This window comes from Lemur catta, chromosome 9, assembly GCF_020740605.2.
Source record: "Lemur catta isolate mLemCat1 chromosome 9, mLemCat1.pri, whole genome shotgun sequence".
NCBI classification, from domain to species: domain Eukaryota; kingdom Metazoa; phylum Chordata; class Mammalia; order Primates; family Lemuridae; genus Lemur; species Lemur catta.
In genome coordinates, this window is record NC_059136.1 from 28,124,542 (window position 1) to 28,147,412 (window position 22,871).

Genomic DNA, 22,871 nt, shown 5'->3' on the forward strand with positions numbered 1-22,871 from the left:
TTGTTTCTACCTCCACGCAGTCCATACTTTAAGGGGCTTATCCAGTTCTATTTGTCTGTTCATTCATTCATTCATCATGCACTTACCCTCCATGTCAGGGCACTGTTCTGAGCACTGGGTCTACAAAACACATTTGCCTGAGTCTTTTCCCTTGAGTCTCTTGTTAGCCTAGTGGCAGACGCAGGGTGACTCAGGGGAAAGAGGTCACACAGAGGACCAAGACCCACCTGGGTCCAATCTTTCTTACCACGCCATTTACTTAGTTTTATGGCCTTGAACATATTACCTGCTAGATGCTTGAAGTTCCCCTCACACCTCCTGCCACCTCGCCTGCATGTCCCCTGATCAAGTTTCTAAAGGCTTCGTGAGGTGAGGGTGTGGGAGCCTCTGTCGCCTTCCTTCACTCAGGGTGGGAGCGCAGTCCCTGCCTTCAATCTGCCGGCATTAATTACATGCCTGACACAGGCCCTGGCAATACTGCAGTGACCACGGCAGCCAGAGGACCTGCGCGGATGGTAATTACGCTCTAGAATGAAGGGGGAACAAATAGCAAGTGGGAGGCAGTATGTGCCATGGGCAGAGAGTGAGAATTCTCCCCAAACAGGACAGCGTGCTGGGGGATGGGTGATGTCGACTGAGAATTTGAGCTCAAGCTTGAAACGATGAGTAGGAATTTGCTATCTAGAAGATGAAGTAGGGTTGTGGAGTCTGAGCAGAGAGCGTAGGAGGTGGGTGGCAGGGAGGTGTGTGGGGCTCTATGTGTCCCTGGAGCGGTCAGCAGCGGCTGCATCTCACGAGGCTTGGGTAGAGCCCTGCTCTGGGAGACCCAGAGGTTGGTTGCACATTCAAAGGGCTCCCAGTGCCTGCAGGCCCCATGCTGGGTGCTTTATGTGCATTAACTTATGGAAAGTGCTTCCTGGATTCGTGAAGTGGGTACTGTTATCCTCATTTTCAGGCAAAATTGATCTTTAATCTATACATACTAAACATAAAGGTTAGCATCTATACAAAATGCCTGCTTCATAGGAAAACATATTTGCGTGCTTGGGTATGTTTGCAGGGGTACCCAGTCTGTCCAGGTAATTGTCCCCTAAGTGGCCTGATTCACATTCCCAGATGTTTTGTTAAAGACTCGTTGCAACCCCACAATGTCTGCCTTAGATCAGACCATGGCACATTTTTAATGACATCCTCAGGGCTCTTTGGTGACACTTCAGACTCCCCTGTGATGTCCGTTGACTCATTCTCACCTTGCACCTGCTCTTCAAAGCAGGCTCCAATGCCTTGACTGTAAAGAGAATTTTAAGCAAGGAGCACAGTCGTTCTCACTGTGCAGGGCTTGGGACAGATACTTCAATGGGAGAAACAAGAGGAAAGATGACTGGAGAAGGGTGTCCTGCAGCTGGACTGGAAACAGAAGACAGTATGGGAGAGATTGCATTGGTCTATTGATTTCTTGATCCCTGTATTTACTTACTCATTTGTGAGTTAATTTATTAAGTGTTGTATGTTGTAGCCCCCGGGACACTGAGACAAAGGGGCACCTTATCTACCTTTAAGAATTCAAAGTCTACCAGGGACAGCAGATGGGTACATTGATGATTATGAAGTCTGTTTGATAACATTTTTGCCAAATTTCACATTTATGTAAAATTCAATTATGTAATCTTGGTAAATTTATTTAGCATCTTCGTGCCTCAGTTTGCTTAGCTGAAAAATTGGGAGAATAATAGTGGGTATCTCAAAGGGTTGTTATGAATATCAAACAAGATAATACAAATGAAACATTGGGCTGACTTTGACTCAGCGAATGCTCAAGGAATATTAGCCACAGTGGTTATGTTATTAATATTGTTTTTGACAAGCACACAAACGTTTGTTTCTATGGCAGAATCGTAAAAAAAATGAAACACAACTATTTCATGATAATCATTTCCTCTGAGGTCGAAGGAAGGGAAATAGCTGTGGGCAGGGTTATAAAAATGTACCTGTAATATTTATTTATTAACAAAAAGTTTGGAAGCAAATGCAACAGCATGTTAACATCTGCTAATTTGACATGATGTTACAAGGGTATTAATTATAGTATTGTATATTTTCTTCTGTATGTTTACCTTTTTTCCAAAGTTTATAAAAAGAATACCATGAAACAATGGGAATAGAATGTTGTAAGTGCAGTGATACATGACTATGTCAGCCTGGATTAAAGCAGGGTTTGGAATTCTGGAGCTGGGATCAGGCGGGGACATGCCAGAGAAGGCCTCCTAGATATGCTCAGAAATAGGACATAGTGGATCTGGAAGAGGAATGGAAAAAAATCCCATTTTTCACATCTACTCCATGCCACATACTACCCTAGATTCTTTTTTCATTTGAGTTTACTTTAATGAGAAATACAGCAAACGTGCAGTAATGTGCATAGCATAAATGTATACTTTATCAATTCCAGTAGCATGGACTTCACAGCTAACCAGTGGTTATCAACTGGGGAACTGAAAATGTTTTACTGTAGGGGACACTTGGCAAAGTCTAGAGACGTGTCTGGTTTTCACATCTGCAGAAGAGTGTATCTCTGGTATCTAGTGCGTACAGCTCAGGAAGGCTGCTTGGCATCCCGAGTTGCACGAGACAGCTCTCACAACAGAGAATTATCCAGCCCAAAAGGCAACAGTGCTGAGGCTGAGAAGCCCTGAGAGAAGTGCCACCCAATCAAGAAATAGGACGCTGTGAACTCTGTAATAGCCCACACTCCTCTTCCCAATCAAAACCATTTTTCTAACCACCTTCCTCAACCCTGTCTTATTCTGACTTTTATGATAAACACATTTTCTTTTCTTCAATGTTTTCGCCCTTGAGTATGTATTCCTAGGTGTCTGACTTTAATCCAGGCTCTCCCACTAGCACAGTGTGACCCCTTCAGCTCTCTGTGCCTCATTGTCCTCATCTGTAAAATGGGAAAAACTGAACGTGCTCACTGCATAGCACGGCCGTATGTATCACAAGAGTTGGAATGTGGCAAGCAGCTAGAACAGTGCCGGGCACACAGGAGGCCCCCGTGCACTCACGATTAGTGTTATATCAGGGTATTTCTATCAAAGCAGAGGACTTTTAAGTCTCTCTGGGTGGCTGGTGAAGGTTTCTAATTTCAGCACTGAGAGAATTGAGTTTCTACACTCCCAGCAATCTGAGCTGACAATTTCACAGAGCATAAGGAAACCCCGTCTCTACAGTCCGTACTGCACAACTCTGGCCTTGGCTTCTATTCGTTGGCCTGGCACTTTGTCCCTGCTTGTCCCCTGATAGGCAGCTCAGCCTCTCTGATCAGCATTGTTTCTCTATCGTATGTGATGACAGATGCGGGCATTTTAATTCATCAGGATTTTTGGCAGGAAGAGAGCAGATCACAAATTGGGTTCAACTGAAAAACACTCTCAATTGTGCAAAAAAAAAAAAAATCGACTCCATAATGTTTCTTTTGTTGCATTATCAAATCTCCTTTTTGCCTGAGCAGCACGGCATTTTCTTATTTAACTGTCAAAGGCTACAAGGACACCGGGAACATAGTAGGTCCTTATTACCAGGGTCTCTTTTTCCCTTTTCTGATATTACTACCTCTGCCTTTGTCTGGCAACACTACACAGGGTTTCTTTCAACCCTTCTAGGCCACCAACTTCACACAAATGAAAAACATGCTTTGTGAAAAGGGAATGGGGCTGACAGGGGTCACGGTATATGAGATGATGCCCTTTAGTGAAGCTCAATGTGAATTCATTAGGTGACCAGCCTTTCTGTCCCCAGGTGCTCAATTCTCTCTGCCTGCACCTCCCACGCCTCTCACCCCGCTGTTGTCTGTTCACGGCCGAGATATAGGCTCTCCTGTGTCTAAAACACAGAGAGTGCAAAGGATGTGAGGGGCACTGCCTCAACACACATTCTCCCAGCTGGACATTGCTGAGTCCTTCCCTGGAAATCTCCCTTTGCCTGTGGAAGCTGCCTCTCCCAATGTTATCTTCCTTTTCTAGAGGCGATCCCTAATCTCAGATACCTTGCTGTGGGTGTACAAAAGCCCTTTGTCTTGGTCTCAGTGTGGGACAATGATCCAAAGGATCATTCCAGCTGCAGAATGCCAATGGCATCAACCTTGATCATTTTAGCCATCACATCACAGTTCCTCTCCTGCTTCCAAGTCAATGCTCAAGAGAGCACTCCACAGTGCGTTTCCTTCATGCAAACCCATGCCCTTTCTCAGAAAATCGTCCAAGAGAGCAGACTTGAAAATGGGACTTTGGAATGGAATCCCCTCCTGGGGCTGGGAATGCAGATCTTACCACTGGTGGTAGGGGGTGTGTGGCTGGCCCCAGGGATTCAGGATATTGTGACAGCTCCCATTCTTAGTGAACTGAGGTGGGGAAATGCAGTGCTGGAAGGGACTGCACTAGCAGGTGCAATACCTCCGGCTTTGGAGAGATTTAGGAGATGTAGTGATTATTAGAATGACGGAATTGAATAATTAAGTCCATATAGCTCAAAGCAAAAGACAATGAAAGGCTGAGAGTGATTAATCAGTAACTGAAAGTTAAGTTTGAAAGTCAGAAGGCCTCCTTGGAAACATATAGAGATACTTTCATATACAGGTTGAGTATCCCTTATCTGAAATGCTTAGGACTGGAAATGTTTCAGATTGAGATTTTTTTTTTCATGTTTTGGAATATCTGCATATACATAATAAGATCTTTAGCAGATGAGACCCAAGTATAAACAAAACATTTATTTATGTTTCATATATACCTTATACACATAGCCTGAAGGTAATTTTATTCTCTAGTTTTAATAATTTCATGATGAAACAAAGTTTGTGTACATTTACCTTCAAAAATCAAAGGTGTCACTATCTCAGCCACCCATGTGGCATCGTGTCAGCACTCAAAAAGGTTTAGATTTTGGAGCATTTCAAATTTAGGATTTTCAGATTAGGGATAATTAACTTGTACTCCAAGCCAAAGGGCAGAAAAGTGTGGAGGTCTAGGATCTCACTGTGAGGGTAATTGTCCTCCAAAGGTAGCTGAAATCTCAACTTCAGCACATCTGCTACGTCCAAGTCAGAGCTCTAACTGAGAAAAAGAACTCTGAGATTTGGGGTGGTGACATTTAGGTCAATATGATAAAAAAAATGAACTCATAGATTTCCAGGAACACTCTTATCTTGTAGACATGGCCCACCACTTTCTTTTCAAAAACTGTTCTTTCTTCTAAAAGCTGTCTTGAAGACAATATGTGCATCCTTCAGGATATAAGCTTGGCCTCCCTTCCTGGAGGCCAGACCAAAAGCAAGGGCTGAGTCACAGGGTAAACCATGTGGGAAAGTGCTGGGCCCACTGAGGGGGAAGGAGACTACAGGACCCGGCAGAGTATATGTGGGGCTGGCTCCCAAGGGTGCTGGATCATGGTGAGGAAGAACATAAGTCTTGACAAGGGAGAGTCTGGCTATGTGGGAACATTCTCTGTGGTTCAGAATTCTCACTAACCGCAAGGGCCCCAGGAGACAGTAGGAATAGATGTCAAAACTGGGACAGAGATCATCACTGAAACCCCAGCATGGTATCATCCCTACAGGCCACCAACCAGCCGCTTGGTAGTGAGTTTATTACACTGACACCCTTCCACTTTGCAAGGGTTTGCTGGTTGCAGCCTCTGGGAAGTATATGCTCAGACAGATTTGGAAGGGCCATAGGTTTATTGTGGAATAACTGAATAAAAGGAGAAGGAACAGTGTTGGGCAGAGAGAGCCATCAGGCTGTGATGCAGGACCAGCTGCTGAGGGTGCTGGCTGCGACCAGCTGACAGCTGAATCCCTCGTGGAGTTGACCTCTGCTGGAAGTGTGCCTTATTAAGCTGTGTCCTCTGCAGCAACCACTTACAACAAATGATTGATCCATCCATGCAACAGAATAAATCTCAGTCCCTTTTTCACAGCTTGGGACAACTTCAAAGTTTAATTCCACCTCCAGAGCTCCTCGGGGGGATCTGCTGACATCTTTTTTGTGACCAGATATCAGGTCAACCTTTCCTTCTGCCCAATCCTGCTTTTTTCATTCCTCCACAGGAATGATCCTGAGGTCACATCCTGATTTTCTTTCTGCACACCACTCTCCATCTCAGAGAATCAGACCTAGCTGTTTGGTTAAGCTCACAAAATCTACACCCAGCTTGTGTGGGTTTGAACTCAGCTCTGCCACTTATTGTCTGCATAACTTTGAGCAAGCTATTGAATCTCCCCATGTCTCTCTTTCCTCATCTGTTCAATGGAGATAGCACTCACCTCACCACATTGTTAGGAAAATTAAGTGAGATATAAGTTAAGAACACAGAGTAGTGTCTGCCACACACTGAGCAAGATGCCCCTGTTCTCTGTTGTCGTTGTTATTGCTATTATTATTATTATTATTATTATGTCTGTGGAGTATGTTTGTTAAGAATGGAACTACACAGGCAGACTGATTTGAATTTCAGGTTCTGCTACTTTGTGACCTCTACCCTACTATCCACACTGTGTCATAATTGCCTCCAGTGTAAAATGGTAATAACAACAGAGTTCATAGAATAGAGATATTATGGTGACAATTCATTAAAGTGGTTTGTTTGTCCATTTGTTTTTAGAAAAAAGAATACCTAACTAATTGCTTGACCCACATAAAGTTCTCCATGAATGTTGGCTGTGACTAGAAGAATAGTAAAAATGAACATGGACCAGTTATTACATGCCAGACAGTATGTATCTCATTTAACTTTTATAACATTCTTATTTGACAAATAATTTTCATCTCAAAGTCTCTAAATGCATACATGAGATTAAATCCCAGCAGCTTTAAATCAGAGTGACATTATCAATGCTGTATCACCGTGCATCCAGAAAGTCTTCTTTGATAGACATCCTGCATTCCATGTCACCCACTTCTACTTCACAGACTTCTACTTTCCTATCTTCTTGCTGCTCCTATAGACAGAACCCCTTGTATAAACGCCATTGTGAACCTTCTCGCTCTTCATTTTCATTTAGACGGTATCCAGTTGTCTCTTTGAAGTTAGGGGCTCTTTCATATTTATTATTGGATCCCCAGTTTGGGGCCTGGGACATGGTGTAGAGTAAACATTCTATAATATTTATTGATTTACTATAAATTCAGTGGAATTGCATTCTATTGCTCAATTATTAACTTTATTCTTGTTTTATTTGCTTTTGGGGTTCCTTTAGAACATCTTGTTCAACTATCTTCCTTGTGAGGGGGTCACTAATGGTGACAGTCCTCCGTTATTAAGATTTCTCACACAGTCTTTGAGAAACTGGGTCACGGGCAAGCTCTTCCCCCAACAGACACCTATCACAGAAGCTTGTCCTTTGAACTCTCGAGACAGGCTTTCTCCAGTGCGCCGGCCAGAAGGGTTTTCATAGCAACTGGTGACACTTCAAAGGTGCCAGAATGTGTTCCTCTTACATCTGATTTTCTCTCTCCCTGTGTGCCATTCAGGTGACACCAAGCAGGTGGAAGGAGCCTCAGGTCACCTTACCAAATGTTTCACAGCTGGCAGGAGCAGGTGCATCTACTAAATAGGTTACTCAAGCTACGGAGAGCCTGGTGCATAATCTTTTTGTGACTCCAGAGACACTCCTGCTTTCTCGTCAGCTCTACCATCTTGTGGAATCCCTGAGCTAAGCGACAGGGCTCATTGTCCAGGACATGGTGCATGGGTGGTTCTCCATAAATGTTAGCCCGTGGAGTGAATGCATGTATATATTTTTCTCTTTTCATTTAGTAATTATGTAGGTCCTTTAGAGAACATTATATTTGATTCTATGGTGTTTTTTTAAGTGCAAAGAATAACAACACACACTGTATCATTTTCCTATATTCAAAAGATTGAGATTATAAGGTAAAAATTTCTCTCATAACCTGTTAAAGGTGTGGGATGATTTGTTAATACCTATTCTTTTTATTTACTCTACTATCCTAAAATTCTACATCTAGGAGTACAGCATCCCCGCATTATTTATAATATCAAACACTAAAGACTCCCCCCAAACTGAATGGTTTATTACAACAGTTTATAATTACTTGTGTGTCTACGGGTAGTCTGGTCCAGTGTGGTCTGGTCTCACTCAGGTGTCTGTGCTTTGTGTGGGTTACATGTGCACTTTTGCTAATCCTACCTGGATGGGATAATGTATTTGGACACTAGCTGGCTCTTAGCTGGTCTGTGATGCCCTTGATTATTCTTGTCACCTTCCACAGCCCTCCCACCAGCTACCCTAGGCTTGTTCTCGAGCACTGACCAAGACTCAAAGGAGAGGAAGTGGACATGTGCAAGCACTTTCTTAGGTTTGCTGTAAGTAATATGGCCATGTGCAGACTCAGGGCATTGAATTGCATTTAACCATCTGTGTTCATAATTATTCTTTTGATCTTAAAGTCTATTTTATATAATAATGAAAAATGTAGACAGCAGCATTTTAGTTATTATTTCTCTTATATATCTGGTTCCGATATTTTACTTTCAATATGTCTGATTTGTATTTCTTATAAATCACACATTACCATGGTTATTTTTAAAATTCCATTTAATTTTTTTAAATGAAGAGTTTGGTCTATTTGTATTATTTAGGGTACTGGGCTTATTTTGGGAATTTTCAATTTATTTATAATCGTTCCATTTTTTTGGTTAAGTTTCATCTGCTCCCTCATGTTTTTTAGTCTTATTTTGAACTAATTACTTTTGGTTTACTTGTTTTCTAATTTTGTTTATCTTATTTTATTCTACTGGTTGTTAAGTTACAAACTTCATTTATGTTCTTTCAAATGTTGCCATTGGATTTTTACACTGGGTAATTAATCTCTTTTTCTCACTCTTCCCATCAAGATAAGATTTTATTACTCTCCTCATGATTTATGCATGACATTTCTTCAAAATTTTAGCTTTAAATTATTTTATAAATCATAAATTTGATAATATTAGGATTATTTTGTTCAGACATTGTGTTTATATTTACCCATGCTTACAAACATTTTGTTATCTCTCCTTACTGCTCCTTAGGTCTTCCTTCTATAGTTGTTTTATTTTGCCAAAATAAATATTTTAGAAATTTGTCATACTCTAGCAAGTATAGGCACTCTGACTTTTGTTTGCATACCTGAAAATATATTTATTCTTGAGATAAAATTTTATTGAATATCTGATTCCATGTTGATGGTTATTTTCTCTTAATTCATTGATAATATTATTTTATGTTTTCTGGCTTTTTTTTCATTGAGAAGTTAAAAAATTTAAATTGAGAAGTTGCTGTTTGGCTGATTATCATTCTTTAATAAACGATGTATATTTTTCTCTTTGGCTACTTATAAGGTTGTTATTTTGTTTTTGGTGTTCTGCTATCTTATGAAAATTTGTCTAGGGTTGGATTTTTAAAAATTTATTTATCATACTTGACATGACTTGTGTTTCTTATATTTGTGGATTAATGTTTATCACAAGTCTAAACAATTATCAAAAATTATAACTTTATATAATACACATTTTCTGTTCTCTCTGCTTTTAGGATGCTGAGTAGCTATAAACATGCTAAATATTCATATTCTCTTCTCAGTGTCTTTCAACTCTTTTGTATTTTTCATCTCCTCATATCAATATTAAGCATGTTCTATACACTAATTCTATCTTCTACTGTCTCTGATTTGTTTCTTAGCATCCCTCTACCGGGTATTCTGAGTGGGCTCATTCATTTTTACATTCTTGCCACCTTCTTGGTAAAGACTTTAAAATAGGAAATGACTATATTTTAAAGATTCTATTAACATTAGGGTCCTAGATGTTTTTGCATGAGATTTGGAAGGGAGAAGTGAGGCAGTGCCTGGCTGTTGCTGATGGCTAGTGGGATCCCATGCTTGAATGTGAGGATTACCAGTGACATGACAATGTCCTCTCTCCAGCTCTCTCAATCAATGACAAACAATGACAATGGTGGTGACTGTGGATCTGTCTTCTTGCCCTACCATCCTCATCTTTAGATCAGAATATTGTCTATTCTCTGGCTTCCTGAAGATGAGCAGCATATACGGTGGTGGCAGTGGAAATAATTTACTGCTCGTGGAAAAGTTCTAATGACAGAGGGTCCGTGCTGGTTGGTTTGGGAGCCATTTTAGCCAGCACAATTATTTGAAAAGGAGCTGATTTCTTAGAATGAAATCCTTCCTGCCTGCCCTTAAAATGATTGTGTTTCTCTCTCATGTACATAACTTTGGCTTATACACCATTTGCTGTGTATTTAATTTGAACAATTCCATTACTATTCCCCAAACTTGTATTTATTTTCTTTTAAAAGAAACCTCCCTGTTTGCTTGGAGAATAGATAAGTTTATTAGAGAAGCTGTAACAAAGTACCCCAAATTAAATAGAAATGTACTGCCTCACAGTTCTGCAGGCTAAGTGTCCAAGACCAAGGTGTTGGCAGGATTGGTTCCCTCTAAGGCTGTGAAGGATAATCTGTTTCATGCCTCTCTTCCTACTTTTCTAGTGATTTTTCTGGCAATCTCTGGTGTTCCTTGCCCTCTGTATGCATCACCCCAGTCTCTGCCTTCATTTTTACATGGTATTCTCTGTGTATGTATGTCTGTTTCTAAATCCTCCCTTTTTATACCAGGCATATTGGATTAGAGGCTCCGGATTAGCCTAAGTCTTCTAGAGAAGCAGAATCAATAGAATATGAGAGTGTGTGTGTGTGTGTGTGTGTGTGTGTGTGTGTGTGTATGTGTGTGTGTGTGTGTGATTGCCTCACATGGTTAGGGAGGCTGAGATGCCCCAATATCTACAGTTGGGAAGGTGGAGACCCACGAGAGCTGACAGTATAGTTCCAGTCCTGGTCTGAAGGCTTGAGAACCAGTAAGGGCCAATGGCTGAAGGTTCCACTCTGAATCTGAGTGCTAAGGCGGGAGACCAATGTCCCAGCTAAAACACAGCTGGGCAGAGAAAGCATATTCTCTCTTATTTTGCCTTTTGGTTCTATTCAGGCCTTCCACAACATGATGAGGCCCACCATCACTCAGGAGGGCAATCTGCTTTGCTTATTTTATCAATTCAACTATTACTGGAATCCAGAAAACACCCTTGCAGACATGCCTGGAATTATGTTTAATTAAATACCTGAGCATCCTGTGGCCCAATCAAATTGACACATAAAATTTACCATCACAGGCTTACATTACTCCAGTATGACCTCATCATAACTAATTACACCTGTAACATTCTGAGGTACTGGGATTGGGAGTTCAACATGTAAATTTTTTTCAGGGGGATACAATCAACCCATAAAAGATAGTAACTTGTTTGTGGCTAGTTTTAAAAGGTCTTTTACTTCTTCAAAGATCTCATAACAGGTTATTTTATATTCTGTATCTGTCATTTCCAGTATCTGGGGGTAGAGCATTCTTACATTTTGTTGTTGTTGTTGTTGATTGACACTTCAGTTACGTATTTGGTGATTTTTGTTTTAAAATCTTATGTTAAATTTAATCCATGGAAATTCCAAGGGCCTGTATTTGGAACATTTTCCTCCAGAGAGGGTTTGCTTTTGCTTTTGCCAGGGACTACTTCCTGAGACCTTCTTAGGGCCACTTTGATCTCACCTGTGGGTTCTTGTGCATTGCCATAGTCAGCCTCGACTCTCCTCTTCTGTTGCAGGCTCCTGGCAGAATTTCACTCAAATTCTGGAAACTCACTGTTTGTTCCAGATTCCCAGAAGTCCAGCCTTTCTGATGTGACGTCAGGATAGGTATTTGGTGAAGCACTGTTTGATTTCTCTCCTGGTTGTGGCCTTCTGTTTGAAGCTTCAAGAATGACTCTTAGCATACTGTTTTTTGTTTGTTTGTTTGTTTAATTTCCTCCTATCATCCACACTTTCCTTTGGAGGTTTCATGGGCTTTTTTGGAAGTCAAATTAGGGATAAGGCACCAATAATAACTTCTGTTTAGGAAACTGGGCTTTAGCTGGAGTCCTTCCTTCCTTCCTTCCTTCCTTCCTTCCTTCCTCCCTTTCTTTCTTTCTTCTTTTTTTTCTTTCTTTCTTCTTTCTTTTCTTTCTTTCTCTCTCTCTTTCTCTCTTTCTTTTTTTGGAAACCACTTGACCACTGTTTAGACCTCACTCTTTAAATATGAAGATTTGAGAAGTGTCCTCATAGCTCTCTCAGACACAGAAGAGTGCAACACACTTTACTAAGGTGGTTTTACATCTACTTATTTATCCCTTGATTCATTAACTATTGGTTGAGTGACATGTTGCCCCCAAATACTCTTTCAAAATGAAGCAAATTATATTTATTTAAAAATCATTCTTGACTTTTAAAGTTTATAATGTGACATTTTTTATTATGATACAGATGCTTTCTTCTCCAATTTTATTTCCTTTCTATTTTAGTGAGTTAGGGAGGGCGTGGTTGGAAACATGAGTGTGCTGTGCATGTGAAAGGCTGACAGCTGTTGAAATCACCCTGGAGAGAAGCTTATATTGTAAAGGAAACAATACCAGGGAGAGAAAATTGAGAACAATAGAAATCAGAAGGTAATGAGAAAGGTTTGCCAATCCTTATATGTAAAGAATTCCGAAAATTCACCTATTTCACAAAATTTATTTGAATAAATTTTGGAAAACAAACATGTATAAATAAATTGTACACATGTCATTAAGGCTTAGACTGTTAGATATAGAACATCCTCTGCAATGCCAATGTATACAGAGCTAAGGATGTAATATATAAAGTTTACATTTCCTTAGAAGTTCAGTATGCCCAGGGACTAATTGATCATTTGATATTGACTCTTAACACAATTTTATAAATCAAGTAATTACCAATAGTATCAAGGCTGTGGTCCCTGGTTTTGAGGAACCATGAGTCCCATAGTTGTCATCAGCTGGGTTAAAGATGGCATCAAAATGTCAATGTTGATAGGTATTTTCAATTAAAATAGAAATATTTATGAAGATAATAATTGGCTTCACTTGTTACAAATCCTATTTCCAACCCAGATAGATGGTATACATGATTAAGAGGAAGAATAAATAATATAAATACCTAAACATCACTCTCACTAAAAATTCTCAGTTACCATTTAATCGAATTCCTATTTTCTACAAGTTAATCCTACAATGAATTTTTTAACTTGGATCGAGACTTTCCTAGCCCACCAGGCCATATATATCAGGGGATTAAGAAATTAAAGCTACTTTTACTTGCCTGTTTATGTATTAAGGGCAAGTCTAAATCCAGAAAATAAAGCTATGTTTCCCCCCCATCAAGCGACTAGCAGGGTGTTCCTTCCTCATTGCAGTAAATATGTTTCTTCTAGTGGAAATACAGTAGGAGGATTAGCGAATTGGGTTCTGAGAGCATGTTTGTAAAAACACCTGTTTTATTTTATAACCTTCCAAACCTCCACCTTAAACCTAGGTCCCTCCACTTCTCTTTCCATCTGTGATCGCCCATTATATTTGCTCTATTTATGTAATTTTCATTTGTTAGAACAAGATACAGCTGGTTCAGGAAAAAAAATGTTTTGAGAAAATAGCTTGCCTATAAATCCATTTGCTTCACAATAATTAATTTGAACAAACTCCAAAAATATGCTTTAATAACTTTTCAGATCCCAATTAGGGGCAAATAAATGGCTTCCATTTATGGCAGAACCAATCTGATTAGGTTTCTTGTTTGGTGCACTATAAGCATGCAAAATATCCACCCTCAGGGCACCAAGCAAAATCTAAAACTTCAGATTTATTTAACCACAAATACATATTTATAAATTGCAACAGACTTTCCTAATTAATTTTGCATCATGCTAATGATTTTGCTTTGTAACAACTGGTTATATTAGGAGGAATCGCAGCCAGATCTAGAGACATTTACAGTTACTTTTAGTTTGGAGAGAAATGAAAGGGAACAACAAAGAAAGCGACTTTCAGGGATATGACTCTTGAGAGGTAATTGGTGATTTCACTGAATGCCTATTGCAGCAATTCAATTAATAACCATCATTTGGTAAGGCCCACCACACTGGCCATTTTACAGCTAGATTTACTTGCAACTAAAATGTTTTCTACTGAAGAAAATGATTCTCCCAAAGCCTGTGCCAATGCTGGACATGAAAGATTGTCAAATGGGTCCAGATTTTGAGAAAGAAAAATGATGGTGACAAGATGATCTGGCAAATATAAGGTGACATGAAAAACAAACAAACAAAAAATACAAAAACAAAAACCAATGACAAAAAACCCCAAGAAACACTGAACTAAAAGGGAAAAGTCTTGGGTCCTTGTACAATACTGTTCCTTACTAAAAGTGTTTCTGATCTGGACAACTGGAGATATTTCTGTAAGTTATATATGTATATATCCATATATGTTGTATACATATAGTCCATGCATGTGTTGTATACATATAGTCCATGCATGTTATATATATATATTGTCCATATATATTATATACATACACACATGAATAAAGCTTGAACAAGAAAAGAAAACAAAATGGAAGAATTTTGGAAAAAAAATTGGAAGAAGTGATGACCAGCCTCAGCAAAGGTAGTGCTGAGTTTAAAAAAAAAAGTTAAGGCAAAATGCAATGGTCTTAAACTGAATTTCTGTTGGAGAAAAGAGAGTAGAGTTGTGAATGTGGTAAGTATTGGTCATTCTGAGTGTCCTATTAGAGTCTATTAGGAGAGAGTCATAATTTTCTGTTAGAATAGGAGCTTCAAGAAGCTCCTGGAAGGCCTGAAGTTTATCCTTTTAGCCGAGTTAAGGAGGTAAATCAATGGTGCCCGAAGTATTTCTGACAATCTCCATATCCTCGTGTATCCACCACTGAGACAGTGCAGGATGGGGAGTGTACAGAAAGGATGTTAAGTCTTGGACCAGGATTTCTCGGAGTTGATGTAGGGTCTTCTAATCAACACCACTTATGTTGTTCTGCTGTTCTAGAAAAAGATATGGTATAAATCTCCAAAGAGGAAAAATATCCTGACTAGTCGATAAAAAGTTAAGGATTTTAGGTTCAAGTTGTGTTTTCAAAAGTTCTCCTAACCAAATGTTGTGAAGAAGCTTGGAGATAAGAAAGTTTACAACTTTTTCTCAATAGGGTGTGGAAGAGTAGAATTTAAAGCTTTAGATTCGATAAATCAAGCTGGAAAATGGATAGAAATGAGCCATAGTCCCCAAACCATCATCTGTTCATTTGAATGCACTCTGATCAAGATGACTTTAAACTGAGGATTGAAGGAAGCAGGGAATAGAAAAATCAACAAACAAATTTTAAGTTGGATTTGGTGAGTGTATAAGTTAATATTTGTTGGATGCATGCTTTAGTAACCTGCATCAATTTGTGCTAAAAGAATGCCTCACAGTACCCAACAACGGTGCTGAAGCTGAGCCTCATGCATGGACTGAATTAAAGGATCAGTCCCTTCATCAGGGAGTCTTTTATCACAGATCAGTAGGTCCACTCCCTTTGCTTTCCAGTCAATGTGGCAGGAAGTAGCTACCAGCCAATACTTACCCAGCAGAGCAGTCAGGCTGGAGTCCTATAGTCCCAATTTCTGACTGGTTGCCTTGGGAACCCATGCCTAGACCATGACCTGTGAGGAGTGGAGAGGAGGGCAGGCCACAGTGTGAATTCTCCCCATGGCTCTTTCCACTGTGACCACACGGGCTGGGGCCTGCCAGGGAGGGAGCTCCAGGATGTCACAGCGGGGTAGGGGCAGCAGCCTATAAAACAGATGGGGTTCACTGTGCAAAGTCTGTGACACCTGGAGAGGTGCTTAGGAATCCAGAAAAGAAGATATTAGTCAAAGGTTGCAAAGTTCCAGTTATGCAAGTTCAGTCCTAGAGATCTTACTATACAGCATGGTGCCTATAGATAACAATACTATATAGTACTCTTAAAACTTTGTCAAGAGGGTGGATGTTATATAAAGTATTATCATAACACAGATAATAAAATCATAAATAAAAATAGGGGGAAATTTTGGATATGATGGATAAGTGTATGGCATAGATTGTGGTGAACAGTGTCATGGATGTACACTTGGAATTGTGCATTAAATGCATATAGCTTTCTGTATGTCAATCACACCTGAATAAAGGGGTTTAAAAAATACACACATGATGCATAACTGATATTATTTGAAGAGAAAAGCAATTTGACAAGTACATTTGAGCTCCTCTGGAATAGTGAATAGTGAGCTCTGAGCTTTGCTTCCTCCTCAGCACTTAACCAAGTTCCAGCTTGGATTGTAAGGGGCCCAACGAAGACATGTGAATGAATATGTGAATTATTGGAAAGTGGAGTGGCCTGGGACTGTTTTCAAAAGGAAAAACTTTAAAAAAAGAAAGAATCATTTTACGTATGGAGAAGAGTGCTTCATTGGGGCTAAACAAGGAGCAGCCACTGGTGAACGCCCTTTCCCTTAAGCTGCCTGAAGCTCAAACCAGCACCCAGCCTGACTCCAGTTGAAGACGTGGAATCTTTAATTGCCAAATTAGTAGACCCATCTGGTAACAAGGTCTATTTCTCTCTCTGAGATGCCCTCACCATTAAATGCCTTCCTTCCTTGAATGTATTTTCTTCGAATTCAATTTTGCTTGGTCAGATCAAGGCATTTTACATCACATCAATTGTTTGCAATTACCATCTGGTGATTCCTAGAATGGCTGTGGGTAAGCCTGATTGCTCATTTATTCATTTATTTTTTAAATTTGTTTTTACTGTTTCACGTGTTTTTACCCTGCTCAGCATTCGTAGATCTTGCATCCTGAGAAAGACTATAAATTATTGGGGACCATTCTGAATGCAAAACATGCCCACCAGACATTAAGGACATGGGGCTAGGGAAGGAAGACAGGAATAGGGTAACTGATGATAAACTCCCTGAGATCCCATGTTTTCTACTCAGAGCTCATCCCTGATTCACACTTGAGAGGGTATTTCTCTCTTGAAAGCTGTTTTAAATCCTAGCCTGAATTTTTAAGCGTTGAATAAATGCCCCATTTGAGCACCAGCCACCATCTATTATCATGTGATATTCACCTTGGGGGCTAGGGAGGATTATAAATATTATCTTCCTTTGGTAGATGAGCAAGTGAAAAGTCAGAGAGGTTAAGTAACCTATTCAAGGTCATCTCTCTAATGTAAGGAAATGCTGTTATCCTAACTTAAAAGAATCATATTTAACTCTATCTTGATCAGATATTTTGGACTAGTGCTTTAACTGAGTACACACTGTCCACCAAGCCATTCCCAGAACTAGGCTTTTCCTGGAATCTTCTCTTCATTGAATGTCCCCTTTATCTTCTTGTTGTTACTGTAACCTGACTCCCAGAGTTGAATTCTCTGTCACAGCATCTCAGGGGGATTCTGTTTCCTTCTTTTACACTCTACACTCATCAGGGCTTAGAGGGAGTGTGTGTGCCCTCTTTCTTCCCATCCTTGCTCCCCAGTGACTTTCCTTTCTCCCTTCCTTAAACAAAACAATCAAACAAACAAAAAAGACACTCCATAGAAGAGATAATAATGATACCCACCTCATTAATTAAGTTATTGAATTATTATTAAGTATTAACTACTTAGGGTGAGTTAAGTGCTTACCAGGGATTACCACATCATTAGCTATTATTGGTAGTCTTAGAATTATTATTATCAATTATGTATTTTAAAAGTAATACAACCTATAAGCCTGATCATATCAAAAGAGCCACAATCCTTTTTGGAAAATAAACAAAACAATTGCTTAAATGTGCATCAAACTTTAGGAGTGATTCTTATTCTAGCAAGCTGGTTTTATATTCATGACAAGCATATTCAATTTTAATATGTTTGCTTACATGAGATGCAGATTGTAATTTAATGGCAGACTGTTTAATTATGCCTTCATTTGTATAAATTGTAATGTTGCTGCTGAATAAATGAAATAAAAATCTCTTTAATTTCCTTCTCAATATTTAATTTAAATCAATGATAAACAGCAGCCATCTCTTTGAAACAATGTTAATTAATATTCAAAAAACTAAATTTGTTTTTGGATGTATGGTATGTTTGGCATGTTGGTTTCATAATTAAACTGGAAATAAGATTGATAGAGTTAAATGACCTCCAAAGAGAGGAAAAAATACCATACAATTCTACTCAATGTATTTCTGGCAATAGAAAAATGTACAATATGGGCTTTATATTTTCTAAGTGCTCATGTAATTGTAATTCAATCTATAGCTTAGGGTTTAGGTTTAGAAATATTTTATACATGTACAACCTAATTATTTAAATTATTGAAGCATTAATTTTTCTTTCAAGTTGATCTGGTCCTTTTGCACATCCTACTAAAGAATTAATAAGGTGAAAAAGGGAGTGAGGACAGTAATTTTGTTAAAGTTCTATCCGTCAGACACACTAGTGCCAGGGTTGTAAGGATGAATGAAATAGGATGGTGGGCAGAGAATTCATAATTTAATGTAAAGGTTCAGAAAATGCAGACAGTTTTAATACTTACAAAATGGTAAGTGCCATGCTAGAGAGTAATGCAGAGTTCAGGGCATGGAGAGAAACCCGGGTGCAATCAAAGCCGTCAGAGTTAATGCCAACACCACCATCCCTTTCGTTGCTCACATTCATAGAGTCCTGGGCTCTACTGTGTGGCAGATGATATTTTAGGTGGTTTATTAACTCACTTCATCCTTATATTATCCCTGCACATAAACTGTGGCTCAGAGTTGTTCAATAATTTACCTAAGATGACAGGGCTAGTAGGCAGCAGATAGAGGAATCAAATCTAGATCCTTGGGTCTCAAAGTCCATGTGATTAACCCTGCCATTACAATAAAAACTTCACAAAATATATGCATGGAAGCATTAAGGTAGCCAAGACAGTTTAGGACACATGGTTGGGGTGGGCATAGACTACAGGTAAAGACAATTGTGCAGGCTGAAACTTAAACCAAAGGCAGCAACTTTCAATGTGGTTCAGAAATCATGTCTGCACCATGCATTGCATTCTATGAGTGGCCAGGATAGGAAGGGGATTGAGGAAAGAGTCCAGTATGAAGCCACGGAATCTGAAGACATCAAGGGCCACCCAGGGAGCTGGAAGACTCTGCCCATTTTGAGAGTAATACTCACTGACATGTGGAGAAGGGAGGAATTAGAGCTCCACTTAGGGATGGTGAGCAGGCACATTCCAGCCACTGAGGACGTTTCGAGTCAGCGGGGAAGTAGTTACCAGGGGGTAGGGGTAGGCCATGTTGAGGTGATAAACCGCCCACTCTAAGAGGGGCAGGATGTGGTTTTACTGGCTATTCGAGCTGAGTCTTGTCCTTGACCTTGCCTTGTCTCCTATGTGTGCTCTTCAGTCACCCATTCTGAAATTCAAACTCGAACTCAAAGCCAACCAACTCCTTTGCATGTTCTGGCACGGTGTCTCCAACAGCTCCATCCTGCTGGTTCTGCTGCTCTTCCAGCTCCTGAATGGAAGCCCTGCTCCTGTTCTCCAGGTCTGTTGTGGTCCTCCCTCATTTCTCACCTAGATTCCTGCTACTGTTTCCTGACTGCTTTCCCTGCCTCTGTCCTACAGCATTCTGATCCATACTGCATGCTGTTATTCAAGTTTTTTTTAAAAAAACAACATTCCAACATTCCTACATTCCCAGGTTATAACTTTTAATGACTCCCTTGCCGTCAGACTGAGGCCAGTTGACTTGTGGCCCAATTCATAGACCCGCAGGTGAGCCTGCGCCTGCACAGACCACGGCAGCATCTCCCCCATACTCACCACAGACCCTCTGCCTGTCAGCTGGCCCGCAGAAGTGTTTTTTTGGTCATGCATAGTCAGCTTGAACAACTATTAATTTTATTGTAATCATGTCCTCTTTGCACATGTTTTTATCCCCAAAGAGTGCTGACAATTGTTTCTCCCTTACAAGATTCTGTGAGGATTGAATGTGATAATGTGCTTGGCACACAGAAGGCACTCAACACATGCTTCTTTCCTTCTCATCATTGTGTCTGACCCAGCTATACATCTCAGCCATAGTTGATGTTCATTATCTTTACAGATCAGTCATTGCAATAATCAAGACCTCCATATCCCTTTGAAAGCAATCACCATAAATCAGCTTTATAATTCTCAAAATAGCTAAATGTCAAAAGGGGGGTTATTCTATTTTTTTCTCCTCTAATTATCCCTTCACTTCCTACTATTTTTAGAGCACCTTCCTTAATTTTTCTCCCCCTTGGAATACCAGATAGCCTGCTGCATTTCCCAAAGCTGCCTCTTTGCTCTCCTCCTCCTCCTCCTCCTTCTCTTTTTATTTCATTTCCCCATTTTTAAAGTAAGAGTCACTAATGAGGTTCTGAACCATCAAATACCACCTCTCACCCAGCCAGGGGTACCTTTCTAGAATGCATGGCATTGCATCCTTTCGAACACATCACTATTTCTGTTCACAAGCACTTGTGCGGAGATCTCAGATGGCCAGGTACTAAGCTGGGTGCGAAACATGATAAGTAGTGGGATTTTCGTGCCATGTGTGGCCTGGCTGTGGCCTGGGCCTTGGCTCCTGCCATTTGCTCCCTCACATATGCCTTCATAAACCACATTAACAGTTGTGGACTCTGCTCTTTTCTTCTTGAAGAATGATTTAATCTCCTAAGATCCAACTTAAGTTCCAGTTGCATCTGACGCCTCTCTAGTAGAATAAACCCCTTCCTGCTGTATTTCCTGCTGCGTGTCCTGGGCACATCTGTTTTGGAGAGCACCTACTGAACTGTAATCATGTTCACTGTGTCCATGCCCAGCACAAAGCCTGTGAGTTCCCTAATGGCACACGCCCCAGTCCCAAGGATAATTTTTTATTTCCTTCCCTTATCAGAGCAATTCACAGAGTGTAGCCTTAGACTGTAAGAAGCTCTGCATTCATTTCCCTGCTGGTCTGACAAAGGAAATGAGCAAGTAGTATCTAAAGAGCAGCGAAAGCCTCAGAAACTTCCTGCCTGAGAGACTTCTGCCCCCAAAGGGGAATATCAGTCTGCTTTGGAATATATCAGTCAACTTCTTGGACCTCTTAAACATACCTCTTGTGATAAAACACGGTGATATATTCTTGAGATATGGTCTGATGTCAGTGTGAGAGAGAAGAGATAGAATTGTGCAGAGCTTGGGCTTTCAGGATGGAGCAAGAACAATATCTCTAACACAGGCTTTTTGGAAGGCACATTGGGGAATTTCTGTATGGTTTTAGCTATAATTATGTTAGTATTTATTTCTGTATATTCTGCACCTGGTAAATCTAATGAAAAAAGTTTATAAAGGCAGCTGGATTCTGGTGTTCTTTGGTGTGCTAGCTCTGTCTGTATATAGTTTGTATATTTACATTCATGGTCAAGGAATGAATGATGGCATGGCTCATCCAATTTTAACAGAAACTCAACCAAAACATGTTAGAATGGAGAATAGAATTCAAACCCCAGGGGGAGGGAGAGGCAGGATCCCTGTGAGGTCCAGGCTGGACTCTCTACCTAATGCTGACCTGAAGTGCACAGCAGTGACAATGTCTGGTCATGGGGTCAGGCTGCATTTTTGAAAACCTTCAATTCCCCAGGGCTACCAGGTACCTGGCCATGAGGCCTAGGGAAGAAGAAGAATTCTAAAGTCCAAATTCAGGTAAAAATATAATTCCTAATACACAAAGCTAGCAGGAGATCTCTCTTTTCCTTTTTTTCCTGTTTTATTATAGAGGGATCTTCTTTGGAGTAAAGTCCCTGCTTTTCCTGTGAAGTAGCAAATTTTCTGATAGGTGAGTTTCAGGAAATGGGCTTAGCCTTTTCCTTTCTCCTGGAAGCAAGATGTCTCACTACAGGAAGTACATGGAGCTAACTCTATGTGGTGAGTTGTTTAGTAGCAAGACCCATGGGAGTATAGGTTCCCAGGGCTCCTAGAAGAGGGTAGGTGAGTTCAATTCAGAAGTGTACTATTTGCATGTCTCCTTGGGCAAACAGCCCTAAGCCACATCCTATAACAGTCCTTTATCAGTAATTAAAACTTCCCTCTTATTTAACGTATATCATCTGTCAGTTGGTTCTGAGAAACTGGGATATCCTTTGGGGGCTCCTAACATCATAATACTTGTCACAATTCACCCATGAAGTTACCAATATCAACCATTTAAAATGTTAAAAATCATAATTTTCCAAGCCCTTCTCTAAAGGGTCTTTCATGTTTGGAATGGCTAAGAGAAAATAGTCACCTGACCAGTCCTCTCCAATTCTCACAATTGCTGAAGTGTCCGGCCTGTAGGCTGTAGTTTATCGCAGTTGCTGAGTATCCACGTGATGCCTGCCCATGCCCTGCTCCATGTCCCACTCTTGATTGGCCTGAAAATCAACAGAGCTTGGCAATTACCATCACAGACTAAGCAACTAAACAGACCCACTAACAACTACCAGCTTTACTACTTACTAATTATGCAAATTTGAAGAATTTACTGACTCTGAACTTTTGCTTTGTTGGTGTTATTGCTATTTTTAATTGTGAAATGTGGCAACATCACAAAATAACTCCAGGGGTTATTTTGAGGATTAAATGTGACAATATGGGTAAAGCCTCTGGAAAATATAGTCAACTAAGTATTCTAAATGGAAAATGGAATCCACCATAGCCACATCCATATAATACGATAATCAGATGGAAAATGGTTGACTTGACACTAAAGTTTGCAAATACAATAAAATAAGTTTACGAGAGACTGAACAGAAAAAAATAAGTTTTATCAAAACCAAGCACTAGTTAGAATTG